Source organism: Phyllobates terribilis, unplaced genomic scaffold (assembly GCF_046119375.1).
Source record: "Phyllobates terribilis strain yellow unplaced genomic scaffold, ASM4611937v1 Scaffold_2__4_contigs__length_985480577, whole genome shotgun sequence".
Classification (NCBI taxonomy): Eukaryota; Metazoa; Chordata; class Amphibia; order Anura; family Dendrobatidae; genus Phyllobates; species Phyllobates terribilis.
This window is the reverse complement of record NW_027362762.1, coordinates 980,336,510-980,364,081: the sequence shown is the minus strand read 5'-3', so window position 1 is coordinate 980,364,081 and position 27,572 is coordinate 980,336,510. Positions and strand designations below refer to the sequence as shown.

Sequence of the window (27,572 nt, the reverse complement as noted above, 5' to 3'; positions counted from 1 at the left end):
TCACACTGGGATTACTAACACCCCCACGAGGCCATTAATCCTGCAATAACAAGGGAATTAAAGTGGCCGTCATAAGCCACTGGCTCCCTGTGGGCTCATATACACTAACTGTTTTATTGCAAAATCAAAAGAATGAGCCCGAGCATAAGTTGGTGTACGTGCTGTGACGCTGAGTTACTTCTCATGGACAAGCTTGAGTCGGGATAGTCAAAGAGTCCGAGGTCAAAAGCCAGGAGGGTTTGCCATAAACAGAAGGAAGAGACAAAAGGCGTAGTCAGGTAACAGTCTGAGGTCAAAATACCAGGAGGATAGTGGATCAGAGCAAAGGGGTTAAACAGGGGTCAGAAAGAGGTCCTAGGTCAGGCAACAAAAGATCAACAAACAGAACACAAGGCACAGAGGGACAAACCACACAAAAGCTGAAGCTACGGCTGGCAGAGTAATCACCTGGGACAATGAAACCTGGAGACAGCCAGCACCTCCCAGTCTCAGATTAGATGGCCGAGCTGTCAATCAAATCGACAGCTCAGCACGCCCCTGCACCAGACTGGACACTGAGCCGTTAGTAACTGCATCCCAGACACACTGAGGGGTGCAATAGTGACGCATGCAATGTGTAAGAGCACGTTCACACTGGCCATTTCACAGACAAAACCCAAGAAAAAAACAAAATGAGAAAATACTCTGTAGTAAATGAATAAGTAAATAGTAATAGTGCATGTAACTAACATAGGGAACTTAGTTAACACTATTCTGAGCAAAGCATAAAATCCATCCCACCGCGACAAGATGTACCCAATCAGATCGGTCCCATCTTATCTCTAGTATTAAAACCTCACTTTGTGTCAGTCAACCTCAATGTACGTGAGGGCAGAGCAGGACACAGGCCCGACTGTCACCCGACACCAGCACCAGGCCATTAATCCTGCAATAACAAGGGAATTAAAGTGGCCGCCATAAACCGCATGGCTCCCTGAGGGCTCCTCTCCACTAATTGTTTTATTGGCAGCTAAGTGCATTGAGAAATCCATCAAACCAATATTAATAGAGAGGGGGATGGGGGGATTACTGTAACTTGGAGGGGGCAGACAAAGAGTCCTGATAATATAGGAACCAGAACATCGGGTCTCAAAAATAAGAGGTATATTACTAGATGGACGAGGTGTAGAAACAGAAGGGCGCAGAATAGAAGAACCGGGAGCAAAAATATAGGGTTAGACTAAATGGAGCAGGGATAATACTATAAGGGTAGACTAGACAGAGGAGGGGTAATACTATAAGGGCAGACTAGACGGAGGAGGGGTAATACTATAAGGGCAGACTAGACGGAGGAGGGGTGATACTATAAGGGCAGACTAGACGGAGGAGGGTAATACTATAAGGGCAGACTAGACGGAGGAGGGTAATACTATAAGGGTAGACTAGACGGAGGAGGGGTGATACTATAAGTGTAGACTAGATGGAGCAGGGGTAATACTATAAGGGTAGACTAGACGGAGGAGGGGTGATACTATAAGGGTAGACTAGATGGAGCAGGGGTAATACCATAAGGGCAGACTGGATGGAGCAGGGGTAATACTATAAGGGCAGACTGGATGGAGCAGGGGTGATACTATAAGGGTAGACTAGACGGAGCAGGGGTAATACTATAATGGCAGACTAGATGGAGCAGGGGTAATACTACACTGCTCAAAAAAATAAAGGGAACACTTAAACAACACAATGTAACCAAGTCAATAACACTTCTGTGAAATCTACCTGTCCAGTTATGAAGCGACGCTGATTGTGAATCAATGTCTCCTGCTGTTGTGCAAATGGAACAGACAACTGGTAAAAATAATCGGCAATTAGCAAGATACCCCCTATAAAGGAGCGGTTCTGCCGGTGGTGACCACAGACCATTTGGCTGTTGTTTTGGTCACTTTTTCGTTTTGCCATTGCTCTCACCCCTAGAGGTACAGTAGCGTAAGACGGTGGCTACAGTACAACCCACAGAAGTTGCTCAGGTAGTGCAGTTCATCCAGGGTGGCACATCAGTTCGAGCTGTGGCAAGAAGGGCAGCTGTGTCTGTCAGCACAGTGTCCAGAGCATGGAGCAGACACCAGGAGACGTGGAGGGGGCCGTAGGAGGGCAACAACCCAGCAGCAGGACCATTACCTCCTCCTTTGTGCAAGGAGGAACAGGAGGAGCACTGCCAGAGCCCTGCAAAATGACCTCCAGCAGGTCACAAACGTGCATGTGTCTGCACAAACGGTTAGAAACCGACTCCATGAGGGTGGTATGAGGGCCCGACGTCCACAGATGGGGGTTGTGCTCACAGCCCAACACCGTGCAGGATGCTTGGCATTTGCCACAGAACACCAAGATTGGCAAAGTCGCCACTGGCGCCCTGTGCTCTTCACAGATGAAAGCAGGTTCACACTGAGCACATGTGACAGACGTGACAGAGTCGGGAGACGCATTGGAGAGTGATCTGCTGCCTGCAACATTCTTCAGCATGACTGGTTTGGCAGTGGGTCAGTAATGGTGTGGGGTGGCATTTCTTTGGAGGGCCGCACAGCCCTCCATGTGCTCGCCAGAGGTAGCCTGACTGCCATTAGGTACCGAGATGAGATCCTCAGACCCCTTGTGAGACCATATGCTGGTGCGGTTGGCCCTCGGTTCCTCCTAATGCAGGACAATGCCAGACCTCATGTGGCTGGAGTGTGTCAGCAGTTCCTGCAAGATGGAGGCATTGAAGCTATGGACTGGCCCGCCCGTTCCCCAGACTTGAATCTGATTGAGCACATCTGGGACATCATGTCTCGCTCCATCCACCAACGTGACGTTGCACCACAGACTGTCCAGGAGTTGGCGGATGCTTAAGTCCAGGTCTGGGAGGAGATCCCACAGGAGACCATCCGCAACCTCATCAGGAGCATGCCCAGGCGTTGTAGGGAGGTCATACAGGCACGTGGAGGCCACACACAATACTGAGCCTCATTTTGACTTGTTTTAAGGACATTACATGAAAGTTGGATCAGCCTGTAGTGTGTTTTTCCACTTTAATTTTGGGGGTGACTCCAAATCCAGGCCTCCATTGGTTAATAAATGTGATTTCCATTGATGATTTTTGTGTGATTTTGTTGTCAGCACATTCAGCTTTGTACAGAACAAAGTATTCAATGAGAAGATTTCATTCATTCAGATCTAGGATGGGTTATTTCAGTGGTCCCTTTATTTTTTTGAGCAGTGTATATGGGCAGACTGGATGGAGCAGGGATAATACTATAAGGGCAGACTGGATGGAGTGGGGGTAATACTATAAGGGCAGACTAGATGGAGCAGGGGTAATACTATAAGGGTAGACTAGATGGAGCAGGGGTAATACTATAAGGGTAGACTAGATGGAGCAGGGGTAATACTATAAGGGCAGACTAGATGAAGCATGGGTAATACTATAAGGGTAGACTGGATGGAGCAGGGGTAATACTGTAAGGGCAGACTAGATGGAGCAGGGGTTACTATAAAGGCAGACTAGATGGAGGAGGGGTAATACTATAAGGGCAGACTGGATGGAGCAGGGTTAATACTATAAGGGCAGACTGGATGGAGCAGGGGTAATACTATAAGGGTAGACTAGATGGAGCAGTGGTAATACTATAAGGGCAGACTGGATGGAGCAGGGATAATACTATAAGGGCAGACTAGATGGAGCAGGGGTAATACTATAAAGGCAGACTAGATGGAGGAGGGGTAATACTATAAAGGCCGACTAGATGGAGCAGGGGTAATACTATAAAGGCAGACTAGATGGAGGAGGGGTAATACTATAAAGGCAGACTAGATGGAGCAGGGGTAATACTATAAGGGCAGACTAGATGGAGCAGGGGTAATTCTATAAGGGCAGACTAGATGGAGGAGGGGTAATACTATAAGAGCAGACTAGATGGAGCAGGGGTAATACTATAAGGGCAGACTAGATGAAGCATGGGTAATACTATAAGGGTAGACTGGATGGAGCAGGGGTAATACTGTAAGGGCAGACTAGATGGAGCAGGGGTTACTATAAAGGCAGACTAGATGGAGGAGGGGTAATACTATAAGGGCAGACTGGATGGAGCAGGGTTAATACTATAAGGGCAGACTGGATGGAGCAGGGGTAATACTATAAGGGCAGACTGGATGGAGCAGGGGTGATACTATAAGGATAGACTAGACGGAGCAGGGGTAATACTATAATGGCAGACTAGATGGAGCAGGGGTAATACTACACTGCTCAAAAAAATAAAGGGAACACTTAAACAACACAATGTAACCAAGTCAATAACACTTCTGTGAAATCTACCTGTCCAGTTATGAAGCGACGCTGATTGTGAATCAATGTCTCCTGCTGTTGTGCAAATGGAACAGAAAACTGGTAAAAATAATCGGCAATTAGCAAGATACCCCCTATAAAGGAGCGGTTCTGCCGGTGGTGACCACAGACCATTTGGCTGTTGTTTTGGTCACTTTTTCGTTTTGCCATTGCTCTCACCCCTAGAGGTACAGTAGCGTAAGATGGTGGCTACAGTACAACCCACAGAAGTTGCTCAGGTAGTGCAGTTCATCCAGGGTGGCACATCAGTTCGAGCTGTGGCAAGAAGGGTAGCTGTGTCTGTCAGCACAGTGTCCAGAGCATGGAGCAGACACCAGGAGACGTGGAGGGGGCCGTAGGAGGGCAACAACCCAGCAGCAGGACCATTACCTCCTCCTTTGTGCAAGGAGGAACAGGAGGAGCACTGCCAGAGCCCTGCAAAATGACCTCCAGCAGGTCACAAACGTGCATGTGTCTGCACAAACGGTTAGAAACGGACTCCATGAGGGTTGTATGAGGGCCCGACATCCACAGATGGGGGTTGTGCTCACAGCCCAACACCGTGCAGGATGCTTGGCATTTGCCACAGAACACCAGGATTGGCAAAGTCGCCACTGGCGCCCTGTGCTCTTCACAGATGAAAGCAGGTTCACACTGAGCACATGTGACAGACGTGACAGAGTCGGGAGACGCATTGGAGAGTGATCTGCTGCCTGCAACATTCTTCAGCATGACTGGTTTGGCAGTGGGTCAGTAATGGTGTGGGGTGGCATTTCTTTGGAGGGCCGCACAGCCCTCCATGTGCTCGCCAGAGGTAGCCTGACTGCCATTAGGTACCGAGATGAGATCCTCAGACCCCTTGTGAGACCATATGCTGGTGCGGTTGGCCCTCGGTTCCTCCTAATGCAGGACAATGCCAGACCTCATGTGGCTGGAGTGTGTCAGCAGTTCCTGCAAGATGGAGGCATTGAAGCTATGGACTGGCCCGCCCGTTCCCCAGACTTGAATCTGATTGAGCACATCTGGGACATCATGTCTTGTTCCATCCACCAACGGCACGTTGCACCACAGACTGTCCAGGAGTTGGCGGATGCTTAAGTCCAGGTCTGGGAGGAGATCCCACAGGAGACCATCCGCAACCTCATCAGGAGCATGCCCAGGCATTGTAGGGAGGTCATACAGGCACGTGGAGGCCACACACAATACTGAGCCTCATTTTGACTTGTTTTAAGGACATTACATGAAAGTTGGATCAGCCTGTAGTGTGTTTTTCCACTTTAATTTTGGGGGTGACTCCAAATCCAGGCCTCCATTGGTTAATAAATGTGATTTCCATTGATGATTTTTGTGTGATTTTGTTGTCAGCACATTCAGCTTTGTACAGAACAAAGTATTCAATGAGAAGATTTCATTCATTCAGATCTAGGATGGGTTATTTCAGTGGTCCCTTTATTTTTTTGAGCAGTGTATATGGGCAGACTGGATGGAGCAGGGATAATACTATAAGGGCAGACTGGATGGAGCAGGGGTAATACTATAAGGGTAGACTAGATGGAGCAGGGGTAATACTATAAGGGTAGACTAGATGGAGCAGGGGTAATACTATAAGGGCAGACTAGACGGAGCAGGGATAATACTATAAGGGTAGACTAGATGGAGCAGGGGTAATACTACACTGTGTGTAGAATTATTAGGCAAGTTGTATTTTAGAGGATTATTTTTATTATTGATCAACAACTATGTTCTCAATCAACCGAAAAGACTCATAAATATCCAAGCTTAATATTTTTGGAAGTTGGAATGTTTTTTTTTTAGATTTGGCTATCTTAGGAGGATATCTGTTTGTGCAGGTAACTATTACTGTGCAGAATTATTAGGCAACTTAATAAAAACCAAATATAATCCCATTTCACTTGTTTATTTTCACCAAGTAAACCAATATCAGTGCACAAAATTTAGAAATAAACATTTCTGACATGCAAAAACAAAAAAATGAGTGATGAATATAGCCACCTTTCTTTATGATGACACTCAACAGCCTTCCATCCATAGATTCTGTCAGTTGCTTGATCTGTTTTCGATCAACATTGCATGCAGCAGCCACCACAGCCTCCCAGACACTGTTCCCAGAGGTGTACTGTTTTCCCTCCCTGTAGATCTCACCACAGCCTCCCAGACACTGTTCCCAGAGGTGTACTGTTTTCCCTCCCTGTAGATCTCACCACAGCCTCCCAGACACTGTTCCGAGAGGTGTACTGCTTTCCCTCCCTGTAGATCTCACATTTTATGATGGACCACAGGTTCTCTATGGGGTTCAGATCAGGTGAACAAGGCGGCCACGTCATTATTTTTTCTTCTTTTAGACCTTTACTGGCCAGCCACGCTGTGGAGCAGTTGGATGCATGTGATGGAGCATTGTCCTGCATGAAAATCATGTCTTTCTTGAACGATACCGACTTCTTACTTACCACTGCTTGAAGAAGTTGTCTTCCAGAAACTGGCAGTAGGTCTGGGAGTTGAGCTTCACTCCATCCTCAACCCTAAAAGGTCCCACAAGTTCATCTTTGATGACGCCAGCCCATACCAGTACCCCACCTCCACCTTGCTGGCGTCTGAGTCGGAGTGGAGCTCTCTGCCCTTTATTGATCCAGACTCTGGCCCATCAAGAGTCACTCTCATTTCATCAGTCCATAAAACCTTTGAAAAATCAGTCTTAAGATATTTCTTGACCCATTCTTGACGTTTTATCTTATGTTTCTTGTTCATAGGTGGTGGTTTTTCAGTCTTCCTTACCTTGGCCATGTCCCTGAGTATCGCACACCTTGTGCTTTTTGATACTCCAGTAACGCTGCAGCTCTGAAATATGGCAAAACTGGTGGCGAATGGCATCTTGGCAGCTTCACGCTTGATTTTCCTCAATTGATGGACAGTTATTTTGCGCCTTTTTTGGCCAACACGCTTCTTGCGACCCTGTTGGCTATTTGCCATGAAACGCTTGATTGTTCGGTGATCACGCTTCAAAAGTTTGGAAATTTCAAGACTGCTGTCTCCCTCTGCAAGACAGCTCACAATACTGGACTTTTCAGAGCCCGTCAAATCTCTCTTCTGACCCATATTGCCAAAGGAAAGGAAGTTGCCTAATAATTAAGCACACCTTATATAGGGTGTTGATGTCATTAGTCAACACCCCTCCTCATTACAGAGATGCACATCACCAGATTTACTTAATTGGTAGTTGGCTCTCAAGCCTATGCAGCTTGGAGTACGACAACATGTATAAAAAGTATCATGTGATCAAAATACGCATTTGCCTAATAATTTTGCACACGGTGTATAAGGGCAGACTAGATGGTGCAGGGGTAATACTATAAGGGCAGACTAGATGGAGCAGGAATAATGCCATAAGGGCAGACTAGATGGTGCAGGGGTAATGCCATAAGGGCAGACTAGACGGAGAAGGGGTTACTATAAAGGCAGACTAGATGGAGGAACGGTAATACTATAAGGGCAGACTGGATGGAGGAGGGTTAATACTATAAGGGCAGACTGGATGGAGCAGGGGTAATACTATAAGGGTAGACTAGATGGAGCAGGGGTAATACTATAAGGGCAGACTGGATGGAGCAGGGATAATACTATAAGAGCAGACTAGATGGAGCAGGGGTAATACTATAAAGGCAGACTAGATGGAGGAGGGGTAATACTATAAAGGCAGACTAGATGGAGCAGGGGTAATACTATAAGGGCAGACTAGATGGAGCAGGGGTAATACTATAAGGGCAGACTAGAAGGAGCAGGGGTAATTCTATAAGAGCAGACTAGATGGAGCAGGGGTAATACTATACGGGCAGACTAGATGGAGCAGGGGTAATACTATAAGGGCAGACTAGATGGAGCAAGGGTTACTATAAAGGCAGACTAGATGGAGGAGGGGTAATACTATAAGGGCAGACTGGATGGAGCAGGGGTAATACTATAAGGGCAGACTGGATGGAGCAGGGATAATACTATAAGGGCAGACTAGATGGAGCAGGGGTAATTCTATAAGGGCAGACTAGATGAAGCATGGGTAATACTATAAGGGTAGACTGGATGGAGCAGGGGTAATACTGTAAGGGCAGACTAGATGGAGCAGGGGTTACTATAAAGGCAGACTAGATGGAGGAGGGGTAATACTATAAGGGCAGACTGGATGGAGCAGGGTTAATACTATAAGGGCAGACTGGATGGAGCAGGGGTAATACTATAAGGGTAGACTAGATGGAGCAGGGGTAATTCTATAAGGGCAGACTAGATGGAGGAGGGGTAATACTATAAGAGCAGACTAGACGGAGCAGGGGTAATACTATAAGGGCAGACTAGATGAAGCATGGGTAATACTATAAGGGCAGACTGGATGGAGCAGGGTTAATACTATAAGGGCAGACTGGATGGAGCAGGGGTAATACTATAAGGGTAGACTAGATGGAGCAGTGGTAATACTATAAGGGCAGACTGGATGGAGCAGGGATAATACTATAAGGGCAGACTAGATGGAGCAGGGGTAATACTATAAAGGCAGACTAGATGGAGGAGGGGTAATACTATAAAGGCAGACTAGATGGAGCAGGGGTAATACTATAAGGGCAGACTAGATGGAGCAGGGGTAATTCTATAAGGGCAGACTAGATGGAGGAGGGGTAATACTATAAGAGCAGACTAGATGGTGCAGGGGTAATACTATAAGGGCAGACTAGATGGAGCAAGGGTAATACTATAAGGGCAGACTAGATGGAGCAGGGGTAATACTATATGGGCAGACTGGATGGAGCAGGGGTAATACTATAAGGGTAGACTGGATGAAGCAGGGGTAATACTCTAAGGGCAGACTAGATGGAGCAGGGGTAATACCATAAGGGCAGACTAGATGGCGCAGGGGTAATACTATAAGGGTAGACTAGATGGAGCAGGGGTAATACTATAAGGGCAGAGTAGATGGTGCAGGGGTAATACTATAAGGGCAGACTAGACGGAGCAGGGGTAATACCATAAGGGCAGACTAGATGGTGCAGGGGTAATACTATAAGGGCAGACTTGACAGAGCAGGGGTAATACTATAAGGGCAGACTAGATGGAGCAGGGGTAATACTATAAGGGCAGAGTAGACGGAGCAGGGGTAATACTATAAGGGCAGACTAGACGGAGCAGGGGTAAGGGTATGTGCCCACGATGCAGAAATGAAGCAGAAAATTTCTGCAGCGTTTCTGCATGGTCTTGGCAGTCAAAAACGCTTGCGGATTTTACACCCGTTTTTGCAGCGTTTTTACATGCGGATTTGACTTGCGTTTTTCAAGTGCATTGGAACCTCAAATCCGCATGCAGAAACGCACAAATAATGGACATGCTGTGCATTTTTCCGCAAGGAAAATCCGCTGCGGAAAATTCCGCAGCATGGGCACAGAACATGCAGATTTTCATTGGTGATCATCGGGCACGGATTACCAAGCGTTTTGCAAGCGTTTACGTTGCGGAAAATCCGCATCAAAAACGCTTGAAAAACGTATAGTGGGCACACAGCCTAATATTATAAGGGCAGACTAGATGGAGCAGGGGTAATATTATAAGGGAGGATGTCAGGGAATCCCACCGGCAGGATCATACAATATCCCACCGCTGCCACCAATTTGTCAGGGATTCCACCCACACACAGTCAGGAACTCCAGCACACACAGAGGGACAACACAGGGGAGATCACGCAATATCTCGCCGTTGCAGTCACGCTGTCCGTATTTCGTCCGGAGTCGCGAGCACGCGATCCAGACTACTCTCTACGTAGGTATCGGTAAGCGACCAGTGAGCGTATGGCGCAACACCCTGGGTTCCACAGACTGGAATCCGTGTTGAACGCCCTCCGTACGGTCACTGTCAGCTTCACGATAGCCCAATTATTAATATTCTCTGCCACCACAGGCCGAGTTTGAAATATAATACAGGCCTGGCCTGGCCGGACGCCTGCGTTTTGGTAGCGTATATGGCTTCGGGGGAGGGAACGATTACAGAACAAAAGAAACAGAACTATTAAATTTTATATTTAATCCAAAAGGGAGGAAGTGTTTAGGAAAAATATATACAAGGATGTTACAGGGGAGACATTAAAATACATAGGCAGTTACATAAAATAAAACAGGATAAAAAAGTGAAACTTACACTATAAAGTTCGCTGCGACGACTCAATATAGGTGGAGGAGGGGCTCCCCGGTTGGAATATGCTGTTATTGAACAGGACCCGTTGCTTATACTTCTTATTCCCCCCTGGCAATGAGTGCTCCTGTCTTCTCCATAGATTCCCTTATACCTAAGGGGACATCTGGCCACAAGCCCCTTATGGTGACATCATGTGGGCCGGTCTCCAGCCTGTACATTTTTATTAAAAACACTGATTTCTGTGATAACTCATCGCTCGTTGATGGCAGAAGCTTGCAAACTACGCCATTTTTTCCCTTATGATTTTATCTTTATTTAGACATAGCTGCAGTCTGCTATTCTGGTGTTTTTGTGCTACAGCTCCCTGATTTTGGTTACAGCCCTGGAAAACTATCTATACATTCCTGGGCTGATTTGGTCACTACACATATGGGTCCCGTTACTGTCGGACCTATGGAACTCACAAGATTTCATATTTCATATCGGAGTCAGTGCGTCTAGAAATTTTCCTTTGAGGCTTGGGAAGCAGCTTCAACAGTTACACGCTAATTAGTGCAAGCCTGCGTTTTAATTACCTCCTGCGTCTTTCAGAGACAAGATGCTTGCTTCCTAACGAAGTTATAACACTCCTTGGCTGGCCTTGTTTGCATAAACTATTTACCAGGCGTGGGCTAATTGGGGCTTTTGTGCTGAGCAGAAGGGGAATAAGGGAGGGGGGTGGACATCTATGTCAGGCAGATATGGAAGAACATTTTCCTGATATTAATATGTTCCTGACATCTCCCCCTCTTTGAGGTGGCATAAGGGGTGATTTACAGATCACCCCTTTAGCCCACCTCCTGGCCCACCCTTCCTGCTGATCCGACAAGCCGCAGATCCACTTGCCCACCAACCTGAGGGTTCAGCTTTCCGATCACCCTGACCGGTTTGGGATACATTTTCTCCACACGTCTGACCGGCTATGTGTACCTTCCTCCTATTCTCCTGACAGACAAGGGGGACACACTTTCCCGTTACCTCGCCTGGTTATGTGGCCTACCTTTTTACCTGTCATCATCTTTACCTTGAGAGCTGTGCTCTCTAGGGGGGGAGCTATGACCGGCCATGTCACAGTCCGTCATGACACTGGTCGTCGGCACGGGACCACTTTCCCTATGATCCCCGTGTTTCTCCCCATCCTTCCACATCACCTCTGGAGCCGTGCTAGTCATGGGGCAGCTACCAGTGACCATGTCACTATCTGGCATGACATTGGTCACCTGCATGGGCCGACCTGCTTCCTGGTGTCCGTGCCTGCTCCCCTTGCCCCTAGCACTTATGCTGGCTCTCTTTAGGGGATCCTCAGCATCATCACCCTGCAGGGTGAGGCGGCTGAGTTCCCCTTTACCACAACACACACTTTTATTATACATGACATTGACATCTTTGACAGTGGCATTACATGACATATTAGATCTGGGAGGGTTGTCAGGGATGTATCGGGCAACCAACCGTCCCAGATCAGTTCCCAATAGCACATTAGTGGGGAGATTCTCCGACACCCCCACTTCCCTTAATCCCCTCCCCGCACCCCAGTCCAGGAAAACTCGGGCCATCGGTATGGGACGGCGAACACCCCCAAACCCGGTGACAGTCAGGGTCTTCCCAGGAATGAGTTCCTCTGGTAACACAAACTCAGGGCGGATCAGGGTGCGTTCGGCGCCGGTGTCTTTAAGGCCGACAGTGACAGTGTTGCCCACGGTAACGGGTTGTAAGTTCTCCCAGGCCCGACCAACCACCCCACCCACAAAAAGAATGGCTGCAGTAGGCCCTGGAGCCTCAGGTGTGGGGTTCATCTTCTGCCTCTCCGGGCAGACAAGGCTGATGTGACCAGTTTGGTCACAAGTATAACACCTACGGGAGTCAAATACAGGCCTGGTGCTAAAAGATGGGGCAGGACCCGCTGAGGGCCGGCTGGCTGGAACACTGGGGGTGGTCATCGGCTTACCCCCTTTCCAGCTGGCGGTGGCTGACTTCCGCACCTCTGGTGTGCGGTTGGCCTCATAGGTATCCGCGATCTGGGCTGCTTTGGCGGCTTCCCTCGGCTCCCGGTCAAGCACAAACTGTCTCACTTCCACTGGGCAAAGATGAAGAAACTGGTCCTTCACCATCAGATCCTTCAGGTTCTCAAAGGTGGTGACTGACAGTCCTCGGATCCACTGCTCAAAGTTGGTTCTGAGCCCATCCACCAAATCACTGTAGGTGTCATGTGGTCCATGTTGGAGGGCTCTGAACTTTTTCCGGTAAACCTCCGGAGTCAGCTGGTACTTTTTTATCAGGGCCTGCTTGACGGCCTCATAGTCTCCATCTTTTTCTTGAGGGAGGGAAGCAAACACCTCCAAGGATTTTCCTCGGAGCCTTGGAGTTAAGTACCTGGCTCACTGGTCCGTGGGCAGCTGATACTGTCTGCAGGCCTTTTCAAAGCCTCGCAGAAATGTGTCCAAGTCCCCATCCTTTTCCATCACAGGGAAGTGCTCAGGACAGGGTTTAAAGCAGTTAGCACTGTTGGACTCACGGGTCTGCGTAGAGGATGACTCCTTCTGAATCCGGGCTAGCTCCAGCTGGTGTTGTCGGTCAGCTTGTCGCTCAGCAGCCTCTCGGTCAGCTTGTGCCTGGCGCTCAGCAGCCTCTCGGTCAGCTTGTGCCTGGCGCTCAGCAGCCTCTCGGTCAGCTTGGGCCCATTGCTCTGCTCGCTCCTGGAATTTCAGGATCAGCTGCAGTCGTCCATCACGATCGTCTGCGACGAGCTGCTCCAAGGCCATCTGCAGGTGGGGGTCCACACTACCCTGGTTGCGGGTATGGCTGGCAATCACAGGTGGGACCCCTGCAGCAGCGCCATCCGGGCCTTGGCTGGCCGCCCCATCATCAGGGCTCTGCTGTTGGACAGGCTCTGCAGCCCCTTGCAACAGTTCAGCAATCATTTGGACCTTGGTTTTGCCCGTGGGGTCAATCTGCCTCAGCTCACAGAGGGCAGTGATAGTGGTCTTCGTCTGCTGGTGATACCAGGGTTCTCCATGTGTAGCCATTATTGCCAAATAAAAGATAGGATAGAAAAATAAGAGAAGGGGAGGGGCAACTGCTACACGTATAGTAATGTCCCAGATAAAAAATATTAAAACACTGAGTCTGATTTCTTAAAACTCTGCACAGAATTCTCGCAAGAACCGTGCAAGTTTTCAGTGACAGAAATGACTGCTCAATCCAGCCACTGATGTTCTGTAATATCCCACCGCTTGCCACCAATTTGTCAGGGAATGCCACCGGCAGAATCACACAGTATCCCACCGCTGCCACCAATTTGTCAGGGATTCCACCCACACACAGTCAGGAACTCCAACACACACAAAGGGACGACACCGGGGAGATCACGCAATATCTCGCCGTTGCAGTCACGCTGTCCGTATTTCGTCCGGAGTCGCGAGCACGCGATCCAGACTACTCTCTACGTACAGTAGGTATCGGTAAGTGACCAGTGAGCGTATGGCGTAACACCCTGGGTTCCAGACTGGAATCCGTGTTTAACACCCTCCGTACGGTCACTGTCAGCTTCACGATAGCCCAATTATTAATACTCTCTGCCACCACCAGCCGAGTTTAACATATAATACAGGCCTGGCCGGACGCCTGCATTTTGGTAGCATATATGGCTTCGGGGAAGGGAACGATTACAGAACAAAAGAAACAGAACTATTAAATTTTATATTTAATCCAACAGTGTGTGTGTGCGTGTGTGGTGGTGCGTACGGCATATACAGTGTGTGTGTGTGTGTGTGGTGCGTACAGCATATACAGAGTGTGTGTGTGGTGGTGCATACGGCATATACAGTGAGTGTGTGTGGTGCATACGGAGTATACAGTGTGTGTGTGTGTGTGTGTGTATGTGGTGAATACGGCGTATACAGTGTATGTGTGTGTGGTGGTGCGTACGGAGTATACAGTGTGTGTGTGTATGTGGTGCGTACGGCGTATACAGTGTGTGTGTGTATATGGTGCGTATACTGTGTGTGTGGTGCGTACAGCATATACAGAGTGTGTGTGTGTGTGGTGGTGCGTACGGCATATACAGTGAGTGTGTGTGGTGCATACGGAGTATACAGTGTGTGAGTGTATGTGGTGCGCACGGCGTATACAGTGTGTGTGTATGTATGTGGTGCGTACGGCGTATACAGTGTGTGTGTGGTGCGTACGGAGTATACAGTGTGTGTGTGTGGTGCATACGGCTTATACAGTGTGTGTGTGGTGCGTACGGCGTATACTGTGTGTGTGTGTATGGTGCGTACGGCGTATACAGTGTGTGTGTGTATGTGGTGCGTATACAGTGTGTGTGTGTGGTGCGTACGGCGTATACAGAATGTGTGTGGTGGTGCGTACGGCGTATACAGTGTGTGTGTGGTGCGTAAGCGTATACAGTGTGTGTGTGTATGCGGTGCGTACGGCGTATACATTATGTATGTGTATTGCGTACGGCGTATACACTGTGTGTGTGTGGTGCATACGGCGTATACAGTGTGTGTGTGTGTGGTGCGTACTGCGCAACAGTGTGTGGTGCATACGGCGTATACAGTGTGTTTGTGTGTGAGTGTGGTGCGTACGGCGTATACAGTGTGTGTGTGTGTGTGTTTGGTGCGACGGTGTTCCGCTGGTGGTACTGCGCAAGAGGCTGGTACCACCAGCGGTTTCCATATTGAGACACCCATAACTTGGGTGTCCCAATATGGCGGTCGACGAACTTCCGCTGCTTGGAATTCTGGGATCCGGACACATCTGGACAGGACAGGATGTGAAGACATTACAAGGTAAGTACATAATATTATATATATATATATAAATATATACACATATATATATTTTTTTACACGCACGCCGCCTAAGTTCAGACGGTGCGAGACCGGTTACATGAATTTGTTGGAATCCTGGGGGAACCGTTACTCAGGGTGACCATAGGCTGCAGCTTCTGTCAGGCAGACGATAGATTCAGTTGCTGACCAGACACATCTGACAAGTCTTCATAAATGGTAGAACAGTAACATTTAATGAGGCCTGGCCAGTGCAATGCAAATGTCTCTTTGAGCAACAGACTCCAATAATAACAGTATAATCTCCTTTTCAGCACAGCAGTACACAGTCTATTATCCGGTAGCACAGTACAGCACAGTTTTAATGCATACACAACCACAGGCTTTTCCTTCACAAGGACTCAATAGTACACAGCATTTTTTATTCTGCATGGAGACGGAGGGGTGAAGGGTGTGATGAGGGAGATGATCTCTATGACAGGATTCCTTCCAGTCCTTATCTTCCTGGCCGATAATACTCCACACTGTTAGTTCAGAGAGTCTAAGTGACCTTTGTTTAGCTTTCCTCCTGACCTGAATTCTGTTCCATTGCCTTCTGTGAGATACAGATTACACACCACCTTTCTCTTTGGCTCCAGGCCAGACTAATTAACAACTTCCCCACAATCCCCCTGGGGCTCTGTTAAAAAACTCCCCTTCTCCTGTGACTGTGTTAATCCGTCTAGTTGCTGGATGCTTATGGAGCACAACACTTTCTGTCTCCTGTGCTTGTGTTACTTCTAATAGTTGCTGAATGCTTTTAAAGCAACAGCACTACTTCTGCATGTCACACTCTTCCCTCCTTTTTGAATGTCGTCCTCGACATTCATCTTAATTGGTCAATCTGACCAATTCTGAGACAGTGGTGAAAGTTGGATAACTTTATATACAAATTGGCATTGTGAAATTGGTATAACGTTCATAAACATTGATAACAACCTAACCTTACAACCTTTTTCTTGTAGGATGCCTGTAAGAAATAAACAATTACCACAATTAAAACAATCAGCATCTCTTCAGCTGGAGCTTTTCGTATGTCTTCAACCAGCTCTCTCTCTCTATGCTTTAACAGTTCTTTGTTTCTACAAAGTCTTTTAAGGAAAACCAAAGAATGAAAACAAGTCTTTCCACCAGGCAACATCTTCTACACTGCCTCTCGGTGGTGAATACCACTCAAGTGGGCTTACCTGGTCCGCAGGCAGAGATACTGTTACTGATCCGGATGGTGAAACCACTGTGCCGTAGTACAAGGAGGGACAAGACCATAGCTACATGGCGGCTCAGTCGACTCCGTGAACCAAGGAAGGACCGAGATGGTGGACCCGGTGCCACTCTGGGACCGACCTCGTGTGAGAGCAGGCGACTCCCACGGGACTGGCGACAGGTGTAGACTGGCACAGCAGATAGACTTGGCAGTAGGCAGACATACAAGCACGGCAGGTGGACAGGCTGGTGGGCATAGCTAACAGGCTGGTGGGCACGGCTGGTAGACAGGCTGGCGGGCACGGCTGATAGACAGGCTGGCAGGCACGGATGATAGACAGGCTGGTGGGCACAGCTGGTTAACAGGCTGGCGAGCAGCATGGGGACCTGAGAAGAGACAGAAAGGTTAGGAGACCAAACTAACACGTTGCACACGCACCTCCATATTGGGGGAGGTGCCTTATATATTACCTGTCCTCCGACCATTGGCCAGGGACATCTTATGACGGTGCGCGCGGCCCCTTTAAGAGACAGGGAGCACACACACGCGCGCCCTAAGCACAGTGCCCGGGATCTGCGCGCAGTGCGTGCACTCCGGACACAGCCAGCGTGGGAGACGAGCGGCGGCGCAGGAGACACCTGGCCAGGGCTGCGGCGGTAAGGGGGTTGGTGTCTCTGCCAGGCAGGAGGCAGAGGCACCGGAGCTACAGATAATCATTTCCAGTCAACAGTCCTTGACACTTGACTCAGTTAACCAAGTGTCTCATACGTTAGCATCATGGGCCTTCTCACTTCTCGAGTCGACATCCTCCTGGTGGGTTGTTCCTCAGAGACCACGGGTTCTTTGGTCACAGACATTTCCCGTGCTTCCTCAGTAACTGTACTTCTCCTGAATCGCTTGTTTCCGCATGGTCAGGTAATTCCACTCCTCCTGAGTTTCGATCGGTCTATTCAGGGCCCGGTGTTCGATCATCAGATCTGAATTGGACTTCATCTGTACTCCTTGGTACGAACTCTGGAGCCTTAGGACTTAGTTCACTCTCCTGAGGATGATACATCACTCTCCTTGCCAGTCTGAGAAATACAACGGTGTGTTCTTCTCCATCTGAACTTTCAAGGTCACTATCCACCTCCGGAGCTTCAGTCTGTGGTGGTCCCTTAGTCGATCTCGGATGATGTCAGTCTACTTCTGGGAAGTCTTGTTGTGGTGGGAGATAATCACAGGGTAGTAGTAAATTCCGATGGGCTATTCTGGTTTTCTTGTCTCCCGTTTCCAATCGGATTTCATACACTGGGCTGTCATCAGATTTCCTCAGATTTCCTCCTTACGACCACATACACCTTGTCTTCCCAGTACAAACGAAGTTTTCCTGGACCACCTTTCTCACGTACATTCTTGACTAGCACCTGGCTTCCCGCTGCCAATTCTGTTCCATAACATTTTCGATCATAGTACTCCTTACTCTTGCTCTGTCCTAGCCTAACCACTTTGGACACTATGTTGTATGCCTCCGCCATGCGTTCCTTCCATTTCCGAACGTACTCCGGATACGTTCTGTAAGTCTCTGACACCGGAGTATTGAACATGATGTCGATTGGCAGTCTTTGCGATCGTCCATACAATAGGAAAAAGGGTGAGTAACCAGTTGCATCACTCTTTATACAGTTATAGGCATGTACCACTTTTGACAGAGAACTCTTCCAGTCTTTCTTCTCATCAATTAAAGTGCGCAACATCAACAATAATGTCCAGTTAAAACGTTCCACTTGTCCATTAACCTCTGGGTTATAGGGCGTTGTGTGGGATCTCTGAATTCTACAGTACTTCCTAGCTTGGCAAAGAGCTGGTTCTCAAATTCTCCTCCTTGGTCGTGGTGTAACCTGGTAGGGAACCCAAACCTCAAAGCAAAATCATTGAAGATCTTCTCTGCTGCTGTTCGACCTGATTAAAGGGTGGTGGCATATGCAAATCGAGTGAAATGGTCCATCACCACCAAGATGTATTCGTAACCACCCTTGCACGTCTCGAGATGTAGAAAGTCTATTGAGACCATCTCACACAGATACTGTATGTAGTTTGCATGTTGCCCATAGGTGCCCGGGTTGATGTGTTGGGACGTTTATCTTTCAGACACCCACACTCCCTGGTCATGTACCTCTCAATATCTCTCTGCATGTACGGCCAGAAGAAACGTTCACGGATCAAATTTCTTGTCCTTTCCACTCCCAGGTGTCCCATGTTTCCATGGAGTTCTTTGAAGACCAACCTATGGAATACTCTCGGTATTGCCAATTGCCAGCTTTACGATACAGGATACAGTCTTCACTGAGGTAGAGCTTTGTCCATTCTTTAATTAAAACAGATACTGCTGGTGACTCATTGTCTATCTTCCATTTACTTGGAAACCGATTTTGGTCCACATAAAGTAGTATTCTACCAATTAACTGATCTTCCCGCGGTGTTCTACGGATTTTCCCTTTTGGTAGTTGCTGAATAGACCGGGGGTGATCTTGTTCTCTTGCTTTTATGGTGGCTTCCACCGAAAACGGACACCACAATGGTGTGTCTTCCTTCTGATAAGCTTGTACTGCTTGGGTAGTGCTCTCAATTGCTTCCAAACTGACTTCCTCTGAGCATTCTTGCATGAACTCCTCAGGCTCTAGTGGCATTCTTGACAATCCATCAGCATCCGCATTGCATTTTCTTGGCCTGTACTTGATGCTGAAATTGAAGTCAGCTAGTTCAGCAATCCATCTCTGACCCGCTGAATTCAGTTTGGATGTAGTAAGGACAAAGGTCAAGGGGTTGTTGTCAGTGTATACCTCAAACTCTTTGCTGCAGTAGAGTTAATCTCTAAATCATTCACAAATAGCCCATTTCAATGCCAGGAACTCCAATGTAGATGGTAATTCTTATTCGGTGTCTGTCAACGTTCTAGAACCGTAACCGATGACTCTCAATTTTCCATCTTGATGCTGATACAGGGCAGCTCCCAGTCCAACTTGAGAAACGTCACAATTAGTGATGAGCAAGCATGCTCGCTACTGCTCGAGATGCTCGGCGCTCGCAGAGTATTTCCGCGGTTGCTCGGCGGGAGCTCGGATCTCCTCCCTGCATGTTTGGCGATCTTTACAGAGCCAATGAACATGCAGGGATTGCCTGCCTCTCACTCTAATGCCGTAGCCATGTTGGTTGTGGCATTACAGTGATTGGCTGGCCGCACAGCGTCATCAGGTCTATATCAGACCTGGCTCCGCCGTTCTCGTCACAGTCACTCCGGATCAGACAGTGTAGGGAGAGCTGCTGCTGAGCTAGGGAGAAATTTGCTTGTTTCTAGTTAGTGTAGGTATACCAGACTATATTAGAGACACATATCCATCTCAACAAACAGTCCTTCTGAGGACTAATCCATCTGCAGAGAAATCAGGCAGGCAGTGTATATAGGCAGGCAGTGTATATAGCAGACTGCAGTGCACATAGCACAAGAGGCTCCATTCCAGTTCTGTCTGCTGCTGCTGCTGTTAGATATTTCTAGAAATAGGCCCAGGTCTGAGGGGCCAGGAATAATTTTTTTGGACCTTAATCCTCATTATTTGCTTAAAAAGCAATTCAGAGAACACTGTTTTTCTGCGCCATTTGCTTGTTGGCACTGCAGAATACAGCCAGGTCCTTTCCATATTACAACGCTAAAGTCCAGCTATTTAAAACTGTGGTTTGTCCGTCACACGGATCACATATAATTGCGCTGAAAATACTGCCATTTCTGGCATCCATTAAAAATTTGTTTCAGTGAAGCAATTCACAGCAGTTTGCTGTTCAAACTACTTACCTACAGGCCAGGTATTTAATACTGTGGTTTGTCAGTCACATGGATCACATATAAGTTCGCTCCATATTCAGTTATTTGTAGTGAGCGTGGAAGATATTGTCCTCCATTTAAAATGGGCAAGGCACGTGGCAAGGAACGGGGAACTGGACGTGATGATGATGGTGCATCCAGAGACCGAGGCCGTGGGCAAGCTGAAATTGTGCCACAACAAACACCCACATCTTCTCGCTCGACCTTCCTGTCCTAATTAATAGGGGACCGCAAAACACCACTATTGAACACAGAGCAGTGTGAAAAGGTTATTGGTTGGACAGATGTTAATGCTTCCAGTCACTTAGCCACCACCACCACCTTGTCTTCTACATGGTCAAGTCTCAGTAGCTGTGAGTCTGGACCGCATATTCCTCACCCTGAACCTCCTTCCTCCCACCATGCAGAGTGCCCAGAGACAACTGATCCCACACTTGGACACTCCGAAGAGCTGTACACTTTTCCATTTATAGATTCGGGCCTCTCGACAGTCCACTTGAAGCAGGGCAAGAGGAGATCGCATGTAGCGATGCCCAAATATTTGAGCATCCACAGACACACGAAGGTGTTGGTGGGAAAGTGTCACAAGAGGTGGACAATGACGAGACACAATTGCCAGAAAGTCAGGAGGAAAACCAGAGTGTGGAAGTGGAAGACGAGGTGGTGGATGATATAGTGACTGACCCAACCTGGCAGGAGGACATGCAGAGCGAGGAGAGCAGCACATAGGGGGAGGGAGGCAGAGCACCCCAACAGGCAGGAAGAAGCAGTGTGGTGGCCGCAGAAAGAAGGCAGGCAACCGTTCCCCGTAACACCAACACGAAGGAAGTTGCCAGTACAACTTTTAGGTCTTCCCGAGTCTGGTTGTTTTTTTAAAGACTCTGGCGATAACCCCAAAAATGCCATTTTCATCACCTGCCAGGCCAGCATCAGCTGGGGTGGCAAAATGACCAGCCTGACCACCAACCAGAATGATCAGGCACATGCCAGCAAAGCACCCGACTTTGTGGGCCGAACCCCAGGGTCCAGGAACAGTGTCTGCGGGTGGCACCACTGCTTCTTCCGCTGTTGTGCATGCAAGCCAATCCCCTGTCCATGGTGCATGCGAAGATACCTCCTGCCCTGCACCTGTCATTGCACACTCTCAAGTAGCAGCATCAGGAAGCACATCCACGTCCTTGTCCCAGCGCAGCGTTCAGATGTCCATACCCCAGTTCTTGGAACGCAAGGGCAAATACGCAGCCAACGCCCCACAGGCCACACTACTAAGTTCACACATTTTGCGACTGCTTGCGCTAGAAATGTTGCTTTTTAGGCTAGTGGAGACGGAAGTATTCCGCAACCTGATGGCGGCGGCCGTTCCTCGGTACTCGGTACCCAGCCGCCACTATTTCTCCCAGTGTGCCGTCCCCACATTACACAAGCACGAGTCCCAAAACATTAGCCGTGCCCTCAACATTGCAGTTACCGGGAAAGTCCACCTAACCACGGACATGTGGACAAGTGCTTGTGGGCAGGGACGGTACATCTTGCTGACAGTGTGGCGTCCTGCTGTGCATTAGTGCCACAGATCCTAGAGGGGTGCATGGACGGATTCCTCCACAAGAGGCCCTCACAGCATACACACACCTCCACCTTCCACCTCAGACCACCAGAGGGATCCCGGATAGGGATATAAAAAGGGAAGGTGGAGCTAAGCAGTTCAGTCTAGCCTGGAGAACAGTTTCCTCTGGGACAGAGCTAGTTCCAGTCTGTGAGGATCCAGTCTGAAGAAGGAAGCCTGTTGAGAGGAGCTCCTGCAGAAGCCATTGTGCAGTGGAGCACAGTCCAGACTCATTCAGCTCAGGTTAGTGAGCCTAAGGCGTGCCGACGCCATAAGAGCGGTGAAGAGTAGCGAGGCCTGCTGCCAGTGTGAAGCCTAGTCAGGGCCCCGAGCGCGGCCGAAGGCAAGTGGAGTAAGCGAGCTACATAGGGGGCAGAGGAGCTTAACCTGCTCACCCCACAAGCATTTACCGGACACCGGGTCCGAGTCTGCAAGGATCTCTAGGACCAGCAGAAACAACCGGAACCCCTGGCGAACTACATGTCCCAGGAGCATAAAAAACTGACTGATATACCAGGGTCAGGAGTCACTGAGGCCCAAGAAACCAGGGACTGTGAACTCCAACAGAAGGCCCTACCACCAGGTCAGCCGGTGCAAGACAGAGACCAAGTTAGGCCTAGCTCCAGGCAGGTCATAGACTTAACAGGAAAAGGCAAGAAACAGGAGGCCCCACACCCGCTCACTGAGGAGAGTCCTGAAATGCACCCTTCACCCTACAATGCCCTGGATCGTGCCTGAAACACCACCAGTAAAGGTACTGAAGTGAATTGTTGTGAGTGTGCCTATCCTTCTTCCAACCCGGCTGGGTCCCCTCTGTTCTGCATCCCTTTTCCTACGCTGCCCTGAGGCCCCGCTCCACCTGTGGGGAGCCGCACCATCTAAGCTGCCTGATTACCGGCCTCAGAGGACTGTAGCAGCGCTGGTGATCCTCACCAGACACCACGGGGTGGCGTCACGAACTTTTCCTATCCCATACATCTTTTCCCCCATTATCCATTCCTTGCTTTTAAGAGTGACCCCAGGGTACGGCCTCGGGAACCGGCCACCGCGGCATCCCCCAAAACTAACAGCAAGGCCCGGGCGCCGAGTCCTCATCCCTTGGGCGCGTCAACAGCACACTGGGTTAACATAGTGGAAGCCGGGACCCAGTCGGACCTTGGGACGGAACACGTCCTCCCGACGCCAAGGATCACAGATACTAGGTCAATCAGGGTTGCCCCCACAGTCTACAGCTCCTGAACCTCATCCTCCTCCTCTTCAGCCTCCATCTCCGAAATGACCACATCAGTCACAAGCTGGAAGCACTGCAGCACTGCCCCGGCCAAGTGGCAACAGGCTATGTTGAAGCTGATATACTTAGGTGACAAACCGCACAATGCTTTAGAGTTGTGGACAGCTCTAAAAGAGCAGGCAGATCTGTGGCTCACACCACTGAGCCTACAGCCAGGCATAGTCGTGTGTGACAATTGCTGGAACCTGGTGGCAGCTCTGAGGTGAGGCGAGCTCACACATGTACCATGCATGACCCATGTGCTTAACCTCATGGTTCAGCGATTTCTCAAATCCTACCCGGAGCTGCCGGATCTGCTTGTCAAAGTACGCCGCCTGTGTGCCCATTTTAGAAAGCCAGCTATAGCTTCCGCCGCCCTTGCCGTGCTTCAAAGCATTTGCAGCTTCCGGCTCACAGACTGGTGTGTGATGTCCCCACGCATTGGAACTCTACACTGTAGATGTTGGGAAGGATTTGTGAGCAGAAGAGGGCAGTTGTTGAGTACCAGCATCAACAAGGCTGTCGGTATTCAGTTCAGACTCCACACATAAGACCTCAGGAGTGGACATGGATGTCAAACTTTGAGGACTCCACCAAGATAAGATGGTGAGTGGCGATGATGCCATAATTAGCGTCACCATCCCGCTTCCTTGTCTTCTGAAACGCTCTCTGCTCACAATCATAGAGGATGCATTGCAGGCGGAGCACGATGAGATGGAGCAAGGAACCATACAGGGTGATTACACACAGCCTAGCCTCATCTCATTCCAACGTGGATTGGGTGACAATGAGGAAAAGGAGGAGGAAGAACAGGAGCTAGTTTCATGCGCTATAGACGGTACTACCTGCACAACTGTCATACCGTCTGTTCAGTGTGGATGGCATGAGGACAGAGAGGAGGAGAGCATGGTCACTCGTCCTCTTGGTGAGGACACGGAAGTCTTTGCTGTTAGCAGTCTGGCATGCATGGCTGAGTTTACGTTACGCTGCCTTTCCCATGACCCTTGCGTTCTCAAAATTTTGGGTGACAGTCATTACTGATTGGTGACACTTCTAGACCCACGCTAAAAGGAGAACTTTATATCTCTTATTCCTGAGGCGGACAGGTGTACAAAAATGGGGCAGTACCAGAAGGCCCTTGCTGCGGAACTATTAAAAAAATTCCCATCTGAAAACGCTGGTGGCAGAGGTCACAGTTCGTTGGACAACCAAAGACTACAGGCAAGAGAGACATAACTCCAATCCAGAAGAGGCAGGGGAACACTGTCAAAGTTCTGGGAGAATTTTCTCAGCCCCTCCCATCGCATAGGCCTTGAGGCGCGGGGTACTCTCACAAGGAGTGCAAAGTTTGGGAAGATGCTGAGGGAGTGCCTTGCCGACCGCACCAACGTCCTCCGTGATTCCGCTGTGCCTTATAATTATTGGGTATCCAAGCTGGATACGTGGAATGAACTGGCTCTCTATGCTTTGGAGGTCCTGGTCTGCCCTGCCGTTAGCATTTTATCAGAGCGGGTTTTTAGTGCCGCTGGTGGAATTATATCTGATAAGCGCATCCGCCTGTCAACTGAAAATGCTGACAGGCTGACTCTTATAAAAATGAACAAGGGCTGGATTGGGCCAGACTTCTCAACACCACCGAATGACAGCAGAGTAACATAAACTCAAATCCAGTGTCTTTTTTGGGAGGTGTATTCCCATGCACCCTTTCACACCAACACATGGGTATATGCTTCCTGATTTTAGCTATTTGCTCATGTCCTCCTCCTTCTCCTCATCCTCCACCACCATATCACCAGGGTGACCGTGGTCCGTGATGCAACACCAACATAATTTTTTAAAGAGTGTTTATGATGCCCGTAAAAAAAAAATGTATACAGTATGTTCATGTATACCCCCCAGGGGTAAATGTTTGTCAGCCCATACACTTAGTGCATGGGCATTACAAGTATAGGAGACCTGCTCCTTTCTAATGGGCACATTTTTTTATGAGGCCCTCTAAGTCTCTTCCAAGGGGCATTGGAGTGCCTCCCAATTTTTGGCAGTCCTTGCATTCACTGCATAGGCCAACACTATGGGAGACCCTCTCCTTTCTAATGGGAATTTTTCATTACTGTGGCCCTGCTCTATGTGTCTTTAAATTGTTAGTGGGGGTTTTCATTAATTTGGTCAGCCGTTGAACTCACTGCATACCCTATAACTGTATAGCAGAGACTCTCCTTTCTATTGGGAACATGTTGTACTCGTTACTTTGGCCCTGTTCTATGTGTCTTTAAATTCTTAGTGGGGTTTTTCCTAAATTTGGTCAGCCTTTGGACTCACTGCATACCCTATAACTGTATAGCAGACCCTATCCTTTCTAATGGGATCATGTCGTACTCGTTACTGTGGCCCAGATCTATGCGTCTTTAAATTGTTAGTGGGGTTTTCCTAAATTGGTCAGCCATTGGACTCACTGCATACCCTATAACTGTATAGCAGACCTTCTCCTTTCTAATGGGAACATGTCGTACTCGTTACTGTGGCCCAGCTTTTTGTGACTTTAAATTGTTAGTGGGGTTTTTCCTAAATTTTGTCAGCTATTGGACTCACTGCATACTCTATAACTGTATAGCAGACCCTCTCCTTTCTAATGGAAACATGTCGTTACTATGGCCCGGCTCTATGTGTCTTTAAATTGTTAATGGTGTTTTTTCCCAAATTTTGGCAGCCATTGCAGTCACTGCATGGGCATTACCACTATAGGAGGCCTACTCCTTTATAATGGGAACATTTTATTTTACTGAGACCCTCCTCTATGTCTCTTCAAAGGGGTATTGGATTGCGTCCAAATTTTTGGCAGCCCTTGCAGTCACTGCATACGCAATAACAGTATAGGAGACCCATTCGTTAATTATGGGAACAACAAAGCATAGCCAGCTGATGGCTTTTTAACAATAGCGAGGGCCGACTGCTGGCCCTTTAAGAATAGTAAGGGCCGCCTGATGTCCCTATAAAATAGGCTTTGCGACTTTCAGAGTCCCTCCATCATAAATAAAATAGGATGTGTCACACACCACATGGCCAGATAAGGTTGTAAAATGTTAAAATGACATTTCCTGGTGAATGCATTTGACTTGATTGAAAGCAATACAAAAGTGCAAAAACGCATCAAAAACGCTACGTGTGGATATAGCCCAAGGTGTGGAGGAGCATTTTTGTTTTTGGTTATTTATTTTGCGTTATATGCACTGGAAAGGATGTTCCTTAACATATTTCCCAGGAAAATCCATTTTGGTTTCGTTTTTGTATGTTTTATTGTGAGTCCGTAAAAGTGGCGTAATACCTCTGACAATGTTGTTGACAGCAGTGACCTGGGAGTCATAAATGCTTCCAGGGGTCTTCCCCATGCTGTCCCCATGTCATTTGAGCACTGTCACTATCGTTTTGGGCAATTTTTAGGCCTCTGCAGACCGACGGGGGGAGCCACCGGAAAAATGCTCGAGTTTCCCATAGACTTACATTGGGCTCGTTGCTCGGGTCGAGCTCCCGAGTATTCCAATGTGCTCGACCCGAGCATCGAGCACCCGAGCATTTTAGTGCTCACTCATCAATAGCTGTGATCCCTACACTCGGCAGCCTCACTGGCATATATGAGGTTGTGGAGTTTGGACAAGAGGCCCCAGTCAGTCCTGAAGTCGTGGTCCTTACCTGAACAGTTTTGTGAATGTCTGACTTTGGCCTTGGTCTCATGTGTTCTGCCCCTTACTCCCGAGTGCAGTCCCACCAGAGGTCAAAAAGACACAGGTATCTGTCATTTATTCACAAGTCACAGTAATAACATATTTTTTCCAAAACCAGAGCAAACAATATAGTTTTACTGCAATATAAAAACAAAATATCAAAAAAGTGAGTTAAAAAGAGTCAGATCTGCAATAAATTTGAGTGTTTCCCAAACTTCAGTCCTCAGGGACCCCATACGACAGGATTTCAGGATTTCCTTACTTTTGCACAGGTGATGGAATTATTATTAAGGCCTCAGTAACAGCCCCAGGTTCGCTCACCTGTGCAATAGTAAGGAGAGCTTGAAAACATGATGTGTTGGGGGCCGTGAGGACGAGGTTTGGGAAACATTGCATTATGGTATTAAAGAAGTTGTCCAGTACTTTATATCCCCCCCCCCAATGTATCTCCCGGAGCCCCTAAGGATTTTTGTAAATACCTTACTTTTCGGCGGAGAGGCAGAGCACGCGGTAAACGCCGGGTG

The 27,572-nt window shown here is 48.4% G+C and overlaps 1 pseudogene; it reads right to left on the bottom strand.

Moving 5' to 3' along the window:
• Positions 1-27,444, bottom strand: LOC141248512 (uncharacterized; annotated as a pseudogene).
• Positions 27,445-27,572: the final 128 nt, after the last annotated feature.